Here is a 19,906-nt window from a genome sequence, read left to right on the forward strand (position 1 = left end):
CTCACGTGCACAGCAGAGCTCCCAAGAAGGTGACGGACATCTCCAGGAGTTTACAATAAGGGCAAAGCCGACAAATGGAGAAGCAGACAGGATTGAATGTGGAAACCGCCCCTCTCCTCTGTGCTCACCTGTGTCTCAGCAGTTAAAGTTTTACTGAAATGATCCTCTTATGCATACGTGTCTGCTTCTAGACAGTAAGATCCTCAAGGATCTCTTGCCCAATGTTTGCCAAAGTAGACATAAGTTCTGAAGTACAAATAGAAATCTTAGGGCTGGTGAATGCTTCCATCTGGTGTAAACTTCCGCCTGGCACTATCACCCTCTCTATAGTCATGAGTGGTGTTCTCACCACGTTTTTGCCTCTTAATTTTTCCATTTATTTTTTTCCAGCTGTATTGACATATAATTGACATATAGCACCATATAAGTTCAAGGTTATGCAGTGTAATGATTTGCCTTACTGTATTGTGAAATGATTATCACAATGAGTTTAGTTAAAATCCATCACCTTACATAGATAGAAAAAAATTTTTTTTTCCTTGTGGTAAGAAATCTTGGGTACGCTTCCCTTCACTTTCAGGGAATTCTGTTGTGGCTCAGCAGGTTAAAGATCTGGCATTGGCACTGCAGTGACTGAGGCCACTTCTTGTGGCATGGGGTGGGTTCTTTACGGAAATTTCCACAGGCTGTGCATGCAGCCCGAAAAGAAAAAAGAAAACAACCCAAAACAAAACCCCAGTGGTCAAATGTACCAGACAGCAGTGTTAGCTAGTCATCATGCTGCACGTTACATCCGTAGTACTTATTTATATTGTAGCTGGAAGTTTGTACCTTTTGACCACTTTTTTGGGTGGCTTTATAGCTCTGAAAAGTCCTTCTTTGATAAGTCCAATGCCCTTCCTATAACTTCTACCTCAAGTCCCGGTCCTGCCTTCTGGAGCCATGATGGAGTCTGTCTTGTCCTCTGTACACAGTTGCAGTTAGGACAAGCCGCGTTCCACTTAGTCGCCTCATCGCGGGCTTCCCTTGGCCACTTCCTGTTCCTGTCTTTTCTCAGTCTTCCACACCCAGGTCACCATCAGTACTGGTCAGCACCGTATAGGCTGCTGGTAACAGAAAATGTGACAAAGGTGGCGTAAACGAAACAGCTGCTTATGTGTTCAGTTGCTTTTATCCTGTGAAAAACTCAGAGGTAGGCAGTCCTGGCCGTGCCGTCAGAGACCCACGTTCCTCTCATCACCCAGCATCTTTGGCGCTGTTGCACGTTAACTCCATGGCTGCTCCACCCTCAGGACAGAGTCTCTATTCCAAACCAGAAGAGAAAGGGCACAAAGTAAAAGGAATGCGTCTTTAGAAGATGTGCTCTTAACAGGGCTTTTCCAGGAGGAGCATAGTTTCACAAATGTCTGATTGACCACGACTCTATCACGTAGTTGCGAGTGTTGCTGGGAAGCATAGTAATTCAGAGGGTGCCTTTTCTCCTTGAAAAAAAATTATAAGGAGAAAGGGAGAACAAATATTGATAATGATAGGCAACTAATAATATAGGTCAATGAACAGAACTTGGCCAATGACCTTCTTAAAAGAAAGATCTGTATGCTAGCCAATATTTCCTAGAATGCTGAGGCCAGCAGAGTATTCAGTGACCATAACCTCTCTCTATCTGTGGATATAAACCTGCTAGGATGGCTTAAGATTGGCCCTGTGTTTTCATGGTGCTACATCACTATTAGGTATCTGGACTCGACACTCTATCTGCTGATACCAAGGGTCCACTTATAGGACTTGAGCGTCTGTGGAGTTTGGAATCCACAACAGATCCTGGAAACAGTTGCCCACAGATACCAAGGACGACTGCGCGTCACTTTATAATGAACTAAAAAATGTAGCTGTTTCTCTCATTCTCCTATTCAGCTAGGTCACCACTAAAACTGTGTAGTGCTATTCTGAAAACCGATGCAGAAAGTTACATTTAGTCCAGGGGATTTCATCATGCATGGCTGGGTCCATCATTTTAATATGCGGAAGTCTTTTTGAAAATTTATCATCTCCTGCATTCACCATCTCCCCTAAATTTGCATCATTTGCAACTTAATGAGTGTTTTTATATAATTTTGTAAGGATACATGTAAACCCATAATTAGATTGAGATGGGATAAATATATTAGTGACGATATGTACAGGATAGAAGAGGAACTTGGGAGAACATGGATCTGGCTCAATTTGTCTAGATTCTGGAAGGTTAAGAAACCAGATGATACTGATGTTGAGTATTAAGGATGAGAGGAACTTTCCCTGAGAGATCACATCGAAATGAGTATCCCTGAAAGAAAGGACAGACTAAGAAAAGGCCCAGACGTGGGCATTCCCATCCTGGCTCAGCGGAAACGAATCTGACTAGCATCCATGAGGATGCAGGTTCGATCCCTGGCCTCGCTGGGTAGGTTAAGGATCCAGTGTTGCCATGAGCTGTGGTGTAGGTCACAGACATGGCTCGGATCCCACATAGCTATGGCTGTGGCAGCTACAGCTCTAATTCAACCCCTAGCCTGGGAACCTCCATTTGCCACGGGTGCTGCCCTAAAAAGACAAAAGACAAAAAAGGAAGGAAGGAAGGAAGAAAAAAGAAAAGAAAAGAAAAAGGCCCAGACGTGTGATAGACTGAGAATTACAGATGCCGTGATCTAGTATGTCAGGGGCACGGGAAGGGAAATAGGAGGTGAGGCAAGAAAGTAAAGAGAGTTTATCTGGAAAGTTTGACCTTTACTTTTGATTGATAGTCTCAAGAGGCACTTTGGAAAGATTTTTTTCCATACGTGTCTTTTAAAATTATAATTTCATTTTTTATTCCAACAGTAGTTCAGGAGAAAATAGATAAAACTGGGTAATTCAAGCTCTTCCTTCTTCTGGACCCTGCAATCCTGTTTCTTTCAGATGTGAATGACCATATGTCCCATTTTCTAAGAGTTTAATTTCAAATCATCTATCTTGTGGCTGCTCGAAGTATTCTCAGACTTGTCAGTTCATGTGTCCTGATTTTTGTTCTAGAAAATGTACCCACCAGGCCTTTGATCACATCCGTCCCCCTTGTGGGAGATGCTCTGATGGTTCTTGAGCTCTTTCCTATCAGGGGAGATAATGGATCTGCAGTGTGACTGAGGGAGCCAAAGAACACTGCTTTCCATTCTATTTAATGACAATGAGAAATTCCAGTAATGAAAGGGGTAAGCAATAGCACAGCCTGTAAGCTTGTATTTTTAGCCTGTGTACAAGAAGCTCACAACCTTAATTTTCACAGCAACATAAATATTATGACTATAATTAACCATGAATATTTGATGAAGTTGGAGAGCATTATCTACACTTGCTTAATATCACTGGATGTCATTCTAAATTTTGGATGCTTTTTAAGTATGGAAATGTTCTCTGTGTGCTGCCAAATTTCTAAACAAATGCCTGGTGGAAAATTACACCTTAACCAGAACAATAACCCAAGTAAATAGGTAATAATGGGTATGTATTTTGCACATTGGCTCGACATGCAGCATTAAAATGTCCCAGGACACTAAAGACTGAGTTTTTATAAGAGAATTAACATAAGCATAATAGCCATGCTTTATGTGAGAGATTGATGCAATGTAGAGAAATATTTTTTTCACAAGTGACAAAAGGAAGTGGTTGCTTGTTAAAAATGCCATGGCTTTTCCTATTGGGAGGGGTAGGGGCATCTTTGACAGCCTCTGATTTGCAGGTGGCATTTGAGTGCTTAAATGTGAGCTAAGGAACCAAAGCCTGGTGGTCCACTATGTGTCTAAGGCGACTTACAGCCAAAAGGCCTTCGTCTGGAAACAAAATATATGCTTGCTGGAAATCCTTTTCCAATTTGGCTTTTGTTTTAAATTAGAAAAGTATTTTCTTAAAAAAAATGTGCATTTTTTATTTTAAAGCTACACAAGTTGCAGTGAAAAGAAGAGAGTTTCTGACATTGTATTTTAAATATAAAGGCAAAGTACAGCCGGACGCACCACAACAGAGTTTCTTAGCCTTGGAGGCAGTTTCCCTCATGGTGTTAGCCATTAAGTTAGACTCGTAAGCCTGTTGGGTAGGACTTGGCACTTCTGGGTCCTTGGCACTGAAGACTGGCAGGTATTGGTAGATGTGGCAGATTAAAGATGGCTGCAGCTTATTTGCTATTACTCACCACTTCTCTAATTGAGAGGAAGAGTCTAATTCTCCTCCATCAGAATATGTACTAGCCTTTGCCTTGCGTGGTCCATAACCATGGAGGAAGTGATGCTATGTTAAGCTAGCCTTTGAGAGGGCTGTCAGGCTCCACCTTGCCTTCTCAGACCCTGGGCCACTATGAAGGAAGACCAATGATGTTGCAGCTGTCCTTTCCTGACAGGTGTGAGCCACACGGACAGGCCCCACGTGGCTGCTCTAGTGGATGGGGGACTTGCACCAACAGCCAGAATCAGCTGTCAGCCCTGTGAATATGCCCTCTTGGACATCCAGCCCCGTCAAGCCTTTAGATTCGAGTCCCAGCCACCAACTGATGGAAAGGACATGACAGACGGCAAGCAAAACCTGCCCTGCTGAGCCCATCCTCTCACAAAACAATAAGAGAGAATAACTATTTATACAAACTCAATAGTTTATGCCACTGTGAGTTTTGAGGTAATTTGTAATGTAGCTTAAATAACTGGAACAATAAGGACAATGGAAATGGGAACTTCCTGAATCAAAGAGCTTTTAAAAAAAGAGAGCAGGAGTTCCTGCCATGGCTCAGTGGTTAACGAATCCGACTAGGAACCATGAGGTTGTGGGTTCAATCCTTGGCCTTGCTCAGTGGGTTAAGGATCCGGCGTTGCCGTGAGCTGTGGTGTAGGTTGCAGATGCGGCTCAGATCCCGTGTTGCTGTGGCTCTGGTGTAGGCCAGTGGCTACAGCTCTGATTCGACCCCTAGCCTGGGAACCTCCATATGCCGTGGAGCGGCCCAAGAAAAGGCAAAAAGACCAAAAAAAAAAAAAAAAAAAAAAGAAAAGAAAAAGAAAAGAAAAAAGAGAGAGAGAGAGCTTTTTGTCTTCTTCTTTCCCATTTCCCTCTCATCCTCCTTCTGGGATGAGTCAGGATGCTTCTAATTCAAGGGGGGGGCAAATAAGAATCCTCAGAAAAGCCCACGTGGAAGAGTAGGGAGTACAGGGCCATTGGCACCCGCGGGCTGCGTGGTATTTTAAGAGCACGGTCTCTAAGGATCCCCTTGTGGCGCAGAGCATTAAGGATCCGGCGTTGTCACTGCAGGGGTTGGGTTGCTGCTGTGCTATGGGTTCTGTCCCTGGCCTAGAAACTTCCACATGCCATAGACTCAGCCAAATAATAATAATAATAATAATAATAATAATATAATTTTGTTAAAAACTCTGGAGTCAAAGCTACCTTAGTTCAAAACCCAGCCCAACCAGACAAGTGACACGAGATGACCTGCATCATCTTTCTGTGCCTTGGTTTCCTCACTCAACCCGTGAAAGAAAAAACACATATAAGTCAAGGTGGAATAATAGCGCCGACACCTAAGATGAGCTCAATAAACACAAGCTGTTGTTGCTACTGTTTCAGTGATGGTGTGGTGGTGGTAATGATAGCTTAAACGCATCATTCACCTTTTCCATGCCAACTTCTGCCCTTCCTTACATCACACTCTGTCTCTTGTGAGTCAAGTAACAAACTTCGTGTTAACTTGTGGCCTTCTATCCAACCTGTTTTTATCCATGTTCATATAAGAGTTTTTGGATACACCTGAATAAGAAATTCTAGATACATTATTTAAAGTCTTGTGTCGTTTGCCGTTGCTATTTTCTAAAGGTGATTCAACATTAGAAAAATAAAAATAATGAAAATGCAGTAGAAATTTTAACAGACCTCCACTTAATTAGTTAGTGGGGTTAATCATCACTCTCCATGCTGTCTAAGGACTATACCGACTGATGCTCATAACACACTGAGTCCTTGGGGCTGGGACTGCCTCTGGTACGCCTAAGCCTTCTGCACACCAAGAATCAGTTACCTCTGTTCACAGACCTGTCATTTATCATTGCAATTATCTACTTTAATTTATTTAAATTAATTTCTTAATTAAATATTAATTCAATTGGAAATATATGCATTTTAAAAGAGTATTGTTTAGAGAGTTCCTATTGTGGCTCCATGGTAATAAGCTGACTAGTAGCCATGAGGATGTGGGTTCAATCCCTGGACTTGCTCACTGGGTTAAGGATCTGGTGTTGCCATGAGCTGTGGTGTAGGTCACAGACATGGCTCAGATCCCAAGTTCCTGTGGCTGTGGTGCAGGCTGGAAGCTGCAGCTCTGATTCGACCCCTAGCCTGGAATCATATGCCATATGTGTGGCCCTAAAAAGCCAAAAAAAAAAAAAAAAAGAATATTGTTTATATGACAGATAAATGGAAAGTTTGGGCAAGAGAATATAAGCACATTACTAAAATAAATTGATGTCAAATTAGGGGAGGGTAAAACGACTGTAAAAAACTGGGAAAAAAATCTAGAAGATTTTTGCATTCAGGTTGCACCAGAGGCATCTTGAAGTTTCTGCTGAGGCATCTTGAAGTTCCTGCTGCATTTTAAGGATCCTGAAACTGGAAATTGTAGATGGGGCAATACACATATGGTTCAGGAAGGAAGTGAATTCAGATTCAACGAAAGACCTTGGCTCCATACCAAAAGATGTGCAAGTAATTGCCTGTTAATGTAGAAATGGATGCATCTTAAAGGTATTTTCCCCTGCTTTAGTCAGCATTTTTATTAACAGACCAAACATGAATCTTAATTGTGTCTGAATAGGAGTTCCCGTCGTGGCTCAGTGGTTAACGAATCTGACTAGGAACCATGAGGTTGCGGGTTCGGTCCCTGCCCTTGCTCAGTGGGTTAAGGATCCGGCGTTGCCGTGAGCTGTGATGTAGGTTGCAGACGCGGCTCAGATCCCATGTTGCTGTGGGCCTGGTGTAGGCTGGCGGCTATAGCTCCAATTCAACCCCTAGTCTGAGAGTCTCTATAGGCCGCAGGTATGGACCTAAAAAGACAAAAAGACAAAAAAAAAAAATTGTTTCTGAATAATGGGCCTGCTAGTGGTGTGCTGGTGCAGGTCCAACAAACAGCTCTCTGGAGATAGATAGGGAGGAAACCCTGATTTGTAGCACTCGTCATTTTCTTTGGTGTAAATATTCCCACCATACCTGATTTTAAGCTGTCAACAGGATATGAATTAGCTCACAAAATTCCTGAAAATTTAACAATGGACTCTCTCAAGTTGATACAGGCTGGCTTTAGCATGTGCACTTCTGCAAGAAAAGGAATTGTTAGGGCATACAGAAGGTAGCCCGTATTTGGTCTCAAATAGCTGTTCACTGGAATTGAACTTCTTGACTAGTCGTTCACTGATAAAGAAGAACAAAACCTAAAGGATGTATATGCAGTTTTCGGAATATATTATCAAAGATCCTAAAAATGATAAAGACCAACCCCCCAAAAGTCTATGATCCAGATGCAGTGACAATCTTCACTGAACTGCTTGGGGGTTAACCATGCTTTTACTACTGCAGGTGTGGAAACCTCATGCAGAGTATGAAAATCTCTACTTTTTATACTCAAACTTTCATACATACTTGTTAGGAATGAGATATGTACAAAAGTAGGAACTGACTGTAGTTTGTGAAAGCTCTCTGGTCGTCGAAGGATTAATTCCTACACCCTTGGGGCCTGGTTTAATGATGTCCCATGCTCTGATGTAATAGAGTGCAGTGATCAAGGAAAAAGCTGATACATTCCCCGAGAAGGAAACTGCTCCTGTTGACTTTCTGCTAATTCACATGGTACATACATGCTTTCAGGATACTTATTGGCGTACCAAGCTTTTGCTTCCACTTACTCTTTCATAACCCTGTACATTATCCAAGAGTCCCAGGGGAAGTGTCATTAACCAAAAATACTAGCTCTGTCATCCTATGAGTGTTCTCCGCTCAGAAATCCTCAAGGCTGGAGATGCTGGACGTGACACCACTGATCATGACACACTTATCCTGAAGCAAAATGATGCTGGGCTGGCTGCCTTATGGGACTCTGGTAAGCAAAGTCCCCAGGATCTGAGAGGCCAGGAATGATCTGATTCCATTGTTTAGTCACCCAGCTCCACCTTTGCCAAAGAGAAAGTTGACATGGCTCTTGTTTTTTTTCCATAGATTACAAAACCAGTTGGTCTTTCTATCTCGATCCTTACCCTTTTGGCCAGTCTTGTACAGCGTGAGAGGAGACCGAAAGGAAACATAGGCACTAGAACATCTTCTCTTACTCAGAGACCTTTCCTGAGCTCCCACACACACACCCTACTGCAACACTGAGGAGGTGTCTGCAGAGGAGCAGAGGGCTGAAAGGAACCTGGGGTGCGTCTGCCTTGTTTTAAAGGCAGTCACGTGGAAACCTAGATTGCTGGAGGCGCCTGTCCTTAGGAGGCCGTACTTAGACAGAAGATGTCTTGACACTCAAGGACTTTTTCCCATTTTTCTGTCCAGTGTAAGACACGACAGCTTAGTAAGGGGTCTCGTTTTTTTCTCTCCTTTTCATCCTTTTATGGAATCCAGGACTTTTTACCCCCCCCACACACACACACACACATACCATGAACACTCAGAGAGGCTGAAGCTTGTATGCGTTCACTCAGATCGTCAGGAGCAGAATTGAGATTTCAACCCAGATTGACCTGATTCTAAAGCCTGTGGTCTTTCAGCTGCACTCGTGGTCTCTAAGAGGAGTAGTTGTTCAGGTGACTTGCCTGCAGGAGCTTCTGGGGGCGGGTTGGCAGTAGAGTGACCCCACAGCGTGCACAGGCCTCGCCTTCCTTTCCAGACCCTGCTGGGGTGCCTCACTCTGGCACGAAATGCAGTTGACCCTTAAACAACATGGGTCTGAACGGTGCAAGTCCACGGAGATGAGGATTTTTTTTTCCACGGTGAAGGCTCCAGGATTACAGGAGTTGGAGCTCGTTGGTGACAGGGATGTGGAATTGTGGGTAGGAAGGAACTGTGACTACAAAAGGATCCAGGATACAGAGCAAGGGCAGATTCAGAGGCCAACTCTGCCAACTCTGAGTTACACGCGGATTTCTGACCATGCAGAGGGTCAGCGTCCCGACCCCTGCGTTGTTCAGAGGTCAACTGTATACATCTTCCTCCACTCTGCATGTTTCGAGTAGCCTGCACAAAAATCTAAGGTGTGAAATTCCAGCTCCAACGGCTACATCACACCTTGGGATGGGGACAAATATGTGGCAGGGGGGTGGCCCAAGAACACAGATCTGTGTCTTAGCCCAGATCCCCTGAGGGTTTTCTGTGCCTCGTGCCCTGAAAACTGGCTTTGACCACCACCCAGGTGATTTTTCTCATCAAGCTACTTTTACAGGCATAAACCTCCAGCCCAAGTGAAGAATTCAAGACATAGGCAAATATATTTGGCAATATATGAAATATTTCTCAAACATATGAAAATCCTTTTGATCATCCTTTCACAAGTTTATTTTTCTGAAATTCTTCAGAAACAGAGGAAGAAAGTATTGATCATTTATCAGAAAAAAGTTAGTAAAAAGGCAAATAAAAAGGTTTCGTGACCTCTAAGACACTGGCTGAGGTGGGGGCAGAAACCAAGCCCCTCCTCAGTTTTATCCCGTGTTGCCACCATTCACTGAAAAGTTTCCCTAATGTAACAGTACAAGGAACCGGTTATGTTTAGTGTTAACTAAGCTCTGACCAAACTCAGGACTTCCAGCTTGGAAAGCAAGCAAGAATTCCTAAGACAGTCAGGAACTGAAGCATACCTCTAGGCTTTCGGGAAGACCCTGATGGAGGCAGCAGTACGAAGTCCTAGGTCAGTAACTGAGGAATGCTTTCCAGGGCGGTGTGTGTGTGTATACTGTGTGTGTAGCATGTATGTATATTGTATGGGTGGTGTGAGTGTGTGTGTGTGGTGTGTGTGGCGTGTAGGGATGGGTGTGTGATGTGTGGGGGTGTGTGTGGTGTGGAGAAGAGGTGGAGGGAGAACAGTGCTGCAGTGGGGTTGGCATGTCCCCAAGCCCTGCCTCTCGTCCCTCTGCTCTCTGCCCTCCTGCCATGCCCTTTCTGTGCTGGCAGCCAGGAGCAGCTCGTGGCCTGGGGTCCAGCAATCAAGACAGGAGAGAATCAGAGCCCTGGACATGGCTTGAGGAAAGAAGATGGATACAAAACACAAGGACAAAATGTTTTCCTACATTTGGAGAAACCGTGACTGCCCACTAATAAAAAGTCCCCTGACAGCACACTTAGCATAACAAAACACCAGTCACTGGCTCCATTTTTCTCTCTTTCACCCTCTGTCAGCAAGACTGTTTGGGTTGAAAGCACGCCTGAGAAATCCTTCAGCCAGTGGTTTGCCTGCCTGGAGCCCTCTCAGGACACCGGCCGCCCAATTGTGTTCCTCATGTTCCTCAGGAGGCCAATAATCTGCACAGCACGTCCTTCCCCAGACCCCGACGCCAAGCGCCGACGCAGTTCAGCAGTCATTTCACATTGTCTTCATCCAGGAAGCTTTCCTGTGCCCTGACCTCAAAGACTCTGTGGGAACACCCTCCGTGCACATGGCTCTGGGTTTGAGATGTGTGCTGTGGAACGGACGTGTTTTGCTGATGCGTGGCACGACACAAAGCTCCTTCTGCATTTTCCCGTCATGCACGGCTCCTGCCTTGAGCTCAGCATCTCTGTGCTGTGGGGAGAGGTGCCCCGCAAGCACAGATGGAGTGGGGACTGAGGGAGATTTCTCTGGGGCTGCAGGCTCATTCTGCCATATGCTGTTCTCTCGCCTTCCGCATTCTGTCAGGCACACTGGCCACTGGCTGGCAGAGAGGGACAAAGATGGAGAGGCTTTCATCAGTTGCAAGTCTTCAATTTCTAGCCATTTCAACAACTCCTTTACGTACAAAAGCAAAGTGTCAATTTATGCTATTTATTTGGGGAAAAAAGTTTCTCTCCACTATAAGCTAATTTTCCAGGAATTCTGTGTGATCCCAGAAAAGTAAGCACTTTAAATGAGCCTGTTATATGTAATAGAAAAATGATTTGAAAACTCCAACGGATTAAGATACAGTTTTATTACCTGTCAGTTTTCATTTCCTTGAATGTCTCAGTGAGCATAACATTCTTTATGCATCTCGGCACAACTTAAATTACAGGCTCGCTTATTTTTTATTTTAAACATAAATAAAATTTATTATCACCAGAGCAGGTGTGAGTCCCAGCTTTTTATACTATCAGACCTGCAGAGAGTGAAAGAAATGTTGTCCTTATGCTTTCTGGTAGCTTTTCAAAAATCTTTAATCCTATCGTCGGTCTGTTGTTCCTTCTTTACTTCCTCCTATGTATTTGTTCCGTTTGTGTTAATATATGTAAAATGGCCAAATTATTTTAATTCACTATCCCTGTCTTTAGCACTTTCTTCCAGTTAAACTACATTTTGCTGAATTTTAAGGGGTTGACTTTTAAGTTTCAAATGGCACCTTCTCTTGTCAAGTTAATATTCTTAAAATGGTAAGAAACTTTCCCAGACAAGGGAGACAACTCATCAAAGTAACCCTTACTGGACACCTGCCTTCAGCTTGGGGACCATTAAGTGAGTTCACTCCTACAATCACAGCGATAATCATTTTGGGCAGGAGTAGTGACTGGTCCCATTGAGTGACAGTGGCCCCAAGAGAAGTTTTGTGGGGAGAGGCAGTGGTTCTTCACAATGTCTGCTTAGTGAGGCACCTGGGACATCTTTACAGGGTCTAAGAAAAGTTCCCTGGAGTTCCCTGGTGGCTCAGCGGGTTAAGAGCCTGGCATTGTTACTGCTGTGGCTCTGGTTACTTGTGCGGAAGGGTTCGGTCCCTGGCCTGGGAATTTCTGCATGCCACAGGTGCAGTCAAAAAAATAAAATAAGGGAGTTTTCATTGTGGCTCGGCAGTAACGAGCCCGACTAGTGTCCATGGGGACACAGATTTGATCCCTGGCCTCCCTCAGTGGGTTAAAGATCCAGCATTGCCATGAGCTGTGATGTAGGTCACAGATGTGGCTCAGATCTGGCATTGCTGTGGCTGTGGTGTAGGCCATTGGCTACAGTGCCGACTCTACCCCTTGCCTGGGAACTTCCATATGCTGTGGGTGCAGCCCTAAAAAGACAAAAAAAAAAAATAAAATAACTTTTTAAATAAAATTAAAAAGCTACCCGAGCTTAGCCATTGACAAAGAAATCCCTTGATGTTCATTGCAGGGCTTGGCTTTCTAGTGGGTAGATGATTTTACAGCTCATAGCGACAGGATCAACCGGCCTATTTTTGTCCAACAGCAACATAAATACTCGCTGTCCAGTAGACCAGACACTCCCCAAATAATGGCTGATTGCTCTCCAAGTCATTAATCAGTTTTCTCTCAAATCCAGCACTAACCTTATCGCAGCAGTCCAGCTTCTCCAGCGGTCTTTGGATTGGATTTTACATCTTGTTGTTTCCCTCCTTAGTAAGTTAAACTATTTGACACAGCTTTATTTTATATCTGTATGAGAGTCACGATTTTCTGTTTTTGAAACTTTAATAATTACTTTATCCCATCACGGACTCCATATCCATCCGTTTATTTTGGTGTCCCCAAATCTATTTATATTTTTTTGTTTGGCCTCCTTTCTAAATCCGTGTTTCTTTTCTGTGTAAATTCTGTGCATCCTGTTTATCACCGTATTACCCTCTTAAAGTTTAAAGGAATGCTTCAAAATTCTGTTTTCCTCCCAGTGGCTACTGAATCCATAACATGCCATCCACACCGCTCAGTCTTTGATGTCAGCAGAGTTCTACATGCTTTTAGGTTTGACACCATTAGGAACTACCGGTTTATTTTAACTGCTTTTCTCCGGGCTTTCCCTAGCTTTGATAGGTCTTTCTGGAAGTTAGGAGAAGGGGATTTTTTTCTGGACATGGTCAAGAGCAAAACTATCAGAGGAAAAAGGTGGAAGAATTTTCATGCTGTCCTAGGCACTCTGACACATTAAACTTGACCATGTCTTCACAGCACCCTGGTGAACAGGTTGTAGTGTCATCATTCACAGATGAAGTAATTGTGATTTAAGCCCACACCTCTGATGAGTGGTAGACCCCAGATCAAATCCTCATTCTGTCCAAAGCCGTGGACTTTCTGTGATTCCTTATCACTTAAACTAATTTTATATTCTCATTGCAGTTCACCTGCTGTGGGTACAGTGAGATGAGGTGCCCCTGTGTGGACTGAAAAACACACTGAATGTCCTGACCTGGTATCAAAATCACATAAGGCACAGGGTTGTATTTTCAGGATCAATAGCCTTGGGAAGCAGCAAGTTGTGCTTTTCCCTTTCCTCATTCTTGCCTTGATGTCTTTTGATGTGTTTGTAGCTTTCAAGGTCACATAATGGGCCAACATATTGCTGCCATTTGAAGGACCCATACAGTGGCAGATAACTAGGCAATAGTAGATGCTGGCGAATTAAGACCAGGTGGTCCCAACAAATAAATTGGCTTGTACATGGGAGAGGGACTGAGAAAATGAAGGAAGTGACCAGATTTATTAAATACAGCAAGATGTCTGAGACAGTAACCCACAATAGCACCATCTGTAGCCCTTACTCACACGTGCCCTTAATTTGTGGATCTGACTGGATATTTTGTGATATTTTCATTTCCTTTTTGTTTCTTTTTTTATGGGAAGCAATCTTTCTTGCTGAAAGAGCCCCTGCAGACCTAAATGGTGATACATTAATTTGGTTACCTCAGCATCACCCATCATAAAAGAGATCCCTTTATTCTCCCTCTGTTCCACCACAATATAATTGTTAAATTGTGGAATTAGAAAATAGAAGTAATTGGATTAAAGAATGTAAAGAATGCACTGTTTTATTTAATATAGTTCAGTATCTGTGTTTTTGAAGAGTTCAGGTGAAATTCTAAACTCAAATGTCCTTTTAAATTCACATTTTTGCCTCTCCACTCAGTTTTATTTGCTGGGTTTAAAAAAAAAAGACTTCTGGGCTAAGGACAATAAAGTAGAGATAATGTACAAATTTCCTTCTTTCAGAGGATGTGAATGGATGAAGATATGTTTCTAATTTTCAGAATAAATGTGTTTCTTTTCCAAGACTCTTAGTAGTTACAAACCTTGCAACTTTGCCTAGAGAAGATATTCAGGGTAAATATATTTCTATGGGATGCATGGAAGAGAAGGAATGATGAATCATCTCAATTCTAATGTGGAAATGATTTTTTCTCTAGCTTTCCCTGTACTATGAAGAGAGCTCTACAACTGCTGTACACTATATTTTATCTTGTGTTCAAGAGAATAGAAAAGATGCTGCTATTTATTCCTCAAAATAGTACTTTTGCATTCACATTCCCCTTCCTCACAGAATTTCAGCCCAGCCTGAAATGAAGGTCATTTCAAGAACCAAAGATATTTCAGTTCCAAAGGTGGATAATCACAACAGTTATTTCAGTTATGCAAAAGTTTTGCATGAAATCATGCATTCAAATTTTGGACTAGAGAAGAAACCTAGTATTTGCCACCAGGTATTTAGGAAAGGTTTTACTGCTGTCTTGAGAGGATTAATATCTTAAGATCTTACTCTTTTAAGATCTTTAGCTCATTAATAAAAATGTAATGATGGTAAATTACTTAGCACTAACAAAAAATAAGACTCCCAGTGGAAGATACAGGGAATTATGTGGTCTAGATCCTGACAACCAGGTGAAAATCCAGAGTCTGTCACTGGAACACAGGCCACATGGAGCTACTGACTGTAATTTTATTTGTTTTATGAAGACTTATTCAATCAGGTTACCAGAACAATCAAATCCTGGGTGGGCTTAATGTAATTAGTAATTAAGGACATTAATTAGATATCTGCTCCCTCCAAGAGGTACAGTGGTCTCCCCTTATCCATGGGGCACACTTTCCAAGATCCCCAGTGGATTCCAGAAAACGTGGTAGTAGCAGCTTCTATGTGTACTGTGTTTGGTCCTATACATACAGAAGACACTATCTGCAAGCCAAGGAGAGAGGCCTCAGGAGAACCCAAACCTGCCAACACCTTGATCTTGGACTTCTAGCCTCTAGAACTGTGAGAAAATAAACTTCTGTTATTTAAGTCACCCAGTCGGTGGCATTTTATTAAGGCAGCCCTAACAAACTAATATGGTTACCTTGAGAAGTTTAACCTCTGTTGTGTTGTTTGCAAAATGTTGACAACTCAGCAGAGATAGTAAAAGAATCAAGTGAGATAAGAATCATTAAAGTTCTTTTTAAAATAGAATAAATTTAGAGCCAGCAGGTATCTTAAAAATAGTCACAATGGCAGATGTTAGTTTATTTTGCTTCTTCCTCTTGATTCCAATGGTAGCAAAAACTAGGGGGTTAGTCTAGTTTAATACATTTGTAACACAGTGACAATCCCAAGGCTTTCTCTGAAAGGAAATATATCAGAAGGAAAAACAAACTCTGGTCTGGGCTTCATTTCTGCCCCAGTGTCTTCCATAACCGCAGGCTTGGGGTTGCACTGATTGCACAGGATTGCATCTCTGACTGTCTATCTCACCAGGTTGCGAGCTCCTTTAAGACTGGCTCTCTGTTCAAACCCGCACCCATGCGGGGTCCAGGCTGGCCTTCAATCAGTGTCTGAGTGTCACTGAAATATTTGCATTGCCTTCTCCAACCAGGTACTGTGGAAGAAGTGGAGCAAACTCAGGCCTGAGTTTGAGCCCAAGACCCAAACTTTTCTGGCTTTGTGACCTTATATAGTTGTAGATCCTTTTGGAGACCTGTTTTTCTCCCTTGGCCGTTTGAGATGGTAATAGCTGCTCATCAGCAGTTTTAAAGATTAGACTCAATGCTATATGCACAGTGCCCAGTACAGCCCTAGGACCCAGTTGATGTTGAATATTGTATTGTATTTATATTATTATTGTTCCTGGTACTGTATCTGGCTGCTCTCTTCGTTCCTATGTGATCTGCTACCGTGTCAGCTCTGCAAGGGCAAGGTCTCTTTCGTCTATTTTATCTGCAGTATACCATGTGAAACCAGCACTTGTCATTGATTGGTTGATCTTTTTATCGAGCAAGATAGTAATGAGGACTACTGAGAGCTCCTCTCTCCTTGTAAATAAATCTATAGGTAATCTGGAGCTCAGAGCCTGTTTGGTAAGCAAGCTTTCCTTGATCAAAGACATTTATCAGATTTATAATGGCAACTGATGCTTCTGCTTTTCTTTATGGTTCTTTGATTCTTTATATATAATATGAGTGAACTAAACCAGACAGCCAGATCATGGTGAATTGTGTTTAATTGCATGCAGCCTTTTCACTTACACATTTCAGTCTGTTGAGACAATCCAGAAGCTACTCCGGGGTACCTATTTGCTTATTCCTCTAATTAAGCAAAGCTGGCTAGAGCCTCGAATGCCAGACTCAAACAGCGTTGGGTTTCTGCAACAGTGACCTCTCTCCAACCCTGCAGTGCATTCCGGCATTTGCGCTGTGCGTAGAAGCTGCTGCATTGTGCATGCTCCAGGCTGTGTTTCTGGACAGTCACGTCGCCCAGGAAGGCAGGCTCATTTGTCATCCCTGCCAGGTGCTTGCAGGGCTGCCTGAACAGAGAAAATATCTGGAAGCAGGCAGTGATGAAGCCACAGAAGAGAGTCAGGAAGAAGGGGCGGAAAGGAGGCATCAGGGAGGAAGTGGGGGAACACAAGCATCTGAATGCCCAGAAGGACAGGCTCCTGAGTCACATTTCTGTTTCCGCTGAGACGGCTTCGCACTGACAAAGCTGGGCCTTCTGGATCCCCATGCGTCTTAGTCTGTATTTTAAAACACAGGTTGTTGCAATAACAGTCCTCAGTCTGTCCACACCTCCCCATATCCTTCCCTTGGGTAACCCCTCCGCACTGACTCTGAGCTGGACCCGGGCATGGAGCAAATAGGACTTGAAAAGTGCTTGTGCTTTGGGCCATCGCTTTGTCTTGCTCTTCGAACCCCAGGACTGTTAGGTGAAAACGCCTTCAATAAACTACCCATGGAGACAGGCACCCTTCTGTCAACCCAGCTTCTCCATCCAAGGCCACTGTAAACTAACCAGCCTCAGCTGGCCGTCAGAAACATCAGTGAACCCAGTTAAGAAGAGCCAAGCCCGCCCTCAACCAGAAATGCCCATCTGAGCACAGCCCAAAGTACCAACCTGCTTGAAGTTTGGGGATGGTTTGTTACAGAGCGAAAGATGACTGATAAATATTCTGATGCCTGACTTATCCACCCGTGTCAGGGACCATGCCAATTCAGTGTTTCATGAAGGTTTTCAAGTCCATTTGAAAAATCCTAAAATAAGAAAGCAGTTAAAAAATAGGGCAACCTAGTATATTATCACCGTTTGATAAGGGCATTTTCCAGAATAGTCTCTCCGTGTGACTTTCAGAGATATCTGTGAGGTGGGGGGCGGGGGGAGACTGAAAATAACAGTGCTAAAAGGAGGTGGCATGGCTTAAGCACAGCAGCATTCTGAAACCAGAGAATCTGGAAATACTGCAGCTAAGTGAATAACAAATATGATGGGACGGACATTTTCACTGTTGCAGGAAGTCAACCCTGACTCTCCTGTCTCTCCAATATCACGTTTCAAGGAACTCCATTTCCAACCCCTGGATCATTTCTCAGGCTTCTAGTGCTTTAAGTTTGAGTTGAGGTGGTGAGTGTGGATGAAAGCAAGGAACACGTAGTATTTGTTATTTACACTTTAGGGGTCATTCATTCAGCTCATTCATCTGTTCAGCAAATATTTTGTGAGCCTCTGGTCTCTGCCAGGTTCTGTGCTGCTTTGAAAAGCCAGCCGTAACTTCACAGGATGGGCAGAGAAATCGCTATTCGTTAGGAAACTGCTGCTGTTGGCAGGCAACTTCCCAGCCACGCTCATTTCGTAATTATCTAAAATAAGGGCATTCTGCAGGTTTCCTGACAGTCCTTCCTCAAGAGGGCTGCCCTGGGGAGAAGGAGATCCTCCTAAGGGACCCTGGCCAGGGCCTTTTCATCTGCTTAATATACTGGCGTTCATGTGAAATAATAGCGATTGTGTAAGTAAGCATTTAGAGTGCTCACCATGCGGCATGGCACTGCTCTGACACTTTATACCTCCTACCTGATCACCGAGGTATCTTGGATCAACGAAGCTCTCCAAGGGCCACAGGCACCAGGCAGTGCTACAGGGAGGAAGCCCAAGCTGTGACCTTGGGAAAGATGAATGATGCTGTGACCTGCTGGTCCCCAGGAAGCTTTCCCAAGTCTGTCTTAAGACGTCTGAACAAATATTCCATTATCTTCTGGGGGAGTCTGACCCTGAAACCTAATTCAAAACAGCCGTGTTTGTGTGGCTTTCAAAGCTGCCTGTGAGAATTACCAGTGCTGTTTATCTTCCCCCATAACTTGATATGAGGGGCTTAGTGAGACATTTACACTTGTTATTTGTTGTTGAGGGGGTGATTCACTTTATTTGTGTATTTCGTAATTTACATGCCTTAAATATTTGTATCTCTGTGTATCAAAGAGTCCCTATAAAATAATCAGGGAACCAACCGTGTAGGGCCAGGAGACACGACTTCAAATATCCCACCCCTTCTTATTTGAGAACAAGGGCACAGGAGCCCCAGAAAAGTGTCCTCCCTCTGGTTAATCTTATGTGTCAAACTTGTCTGGGCCACGAAGTGGCCAGACAATTGATGAAACATGGTTTTGGTGTGTCTGAGCATGTTTCTGGATGAGATTTGTCTGTAGACTGAACGGAGCAGGATGTCCTAAGTGGATGGCCCTCGTCCAATCCATTGAAGACCTGAATGGAACAAAATGCCTGATGGAAAGGGAGCCTCCCCTGTGTGACTGTTGAGGTGGGACAGTGGTCTTTTCCTACCTTTGGACTCGAAGTGAAACCTGGGCTCTTCTTGTGTCTCAAGCCTGAGCCTGTCAGACTAGAACCATGAGAGCGATGCCGTGGGTTCTCCAGGATCTCCATCTGGCTGACGGCACCTCTTAGGGCTTCTGAGTCTCCATATAATCGTGTCAGCCAAGTTCTTATCATAAATCCATGTATGTTTTTATGTAGTCACATATTATGACTATATAGTATGTACACATAATTTATCCCTAGTATATAATACAGAATTTTTGCATATATGTGTAGACACACATGCACATCCTGTTGGTTCTGTTTCTCTGGAGAACCCTGACTAATACACTGCTTTTGCTCAGAGGGCTCTGACTTCTGAGCTCTCTCACTTCCTCCCTGCTTTCTGCAGATGTTCTGCTGCTCACCCTTCTTTCTGCCCACTCTTTTGGACAACACACTTGGACATTTTTCTTGCAGCCCATCCAGCCCTCATTTGCACTCAAAGCCAGACACCCACCCAGGCCTGCTTCTCTGCTTCTTCCGAAATCACAGTCTGGCTAGAGCTTGAGCTCTTGCTGAGCTCAGGAAGGGAGGTTGCATAGCCCAGCAGTGACTTGAGCACGACAACAGCATTGAAGCTAAACCCCAGGGAACAGGGTAGAGCCCAGAGTGAGTGATACGTCTGTGCCCTTTTGCATTTTTTCAAGGATACCAAAAGAATGCCCAAATCTATATTAGGAAATGCAGAGCACAAAAAAGGGTAAACCTGAGGAAAATGCTTTTTCTTGTTTTAATTTACTTCTAAACATACTATATAAAACTAAACAGTGACGCGTCTATGCCCCAGCAAAGGGAAACCAAATGGTCTCTCTGAACTATTTACTAATTTCTCAAGAA

At 43.5% G+C, this 19,906-nt stretch overlaps 2 protein-coding genes across 18 annotated transcripts in view; one reads left to right on the forward strand and one right to left on the reverse strand.

Moving 5' to 3' along the window:
- Positions 1 to 19,906, forward strand: part of RFC3 (replication factor C subunit 3) — a 377,430-nt gene that overhangs the window by 306,297 nt on the left and 51,227 nt on the right. The window lies entirely within an intron of this gene.
- Positions 9,553 to 19,906, reverse strand: part of LOC102159559 (uncharacterized) — a 555,170-nt gene continuing 544,816 nt past the window's right edge. For 8 of the 9 annotated variants that reach the window (XR_014819296.1, XR_014819295.1, XR_014819298.1 and 5 more), the window contains 3 exons: positions 17,318 to 17,454; positions 16,453 to 16,940; positions 9,553 to 10,928 (listed from right to left, as the gene is read on the reverse strand). The gene's annotated coding sequence lies outside the window, so the exon portion shown is untranslated. Of the gene's footprint in view, positions 10,929 to 16,452; positions 16,941 to 17,317; positions 17,455 to 19,906 lie in introns of those variants that run through there. The other variant, XR_014819299.1, reaches the window with a different exon arrangement.

The sequence above is a fragment of the Sus scrofa genome, chromosome 11 (assembly GCF_054392235.1).
Source record: "Sus scrofa isolate SSC_HxYL_T2T_F1_AM1 chromosome 11, Sscrofa_HxYL_maternal_Yorkshire_Landrace_v2.0, whole genome shotgun sequence".
Lineage (NCBI taxonomy): Eukaryota > Metazoa > Chordata > Mammalia > Artiodactyla > Suidae > Sus > Sus scrofa.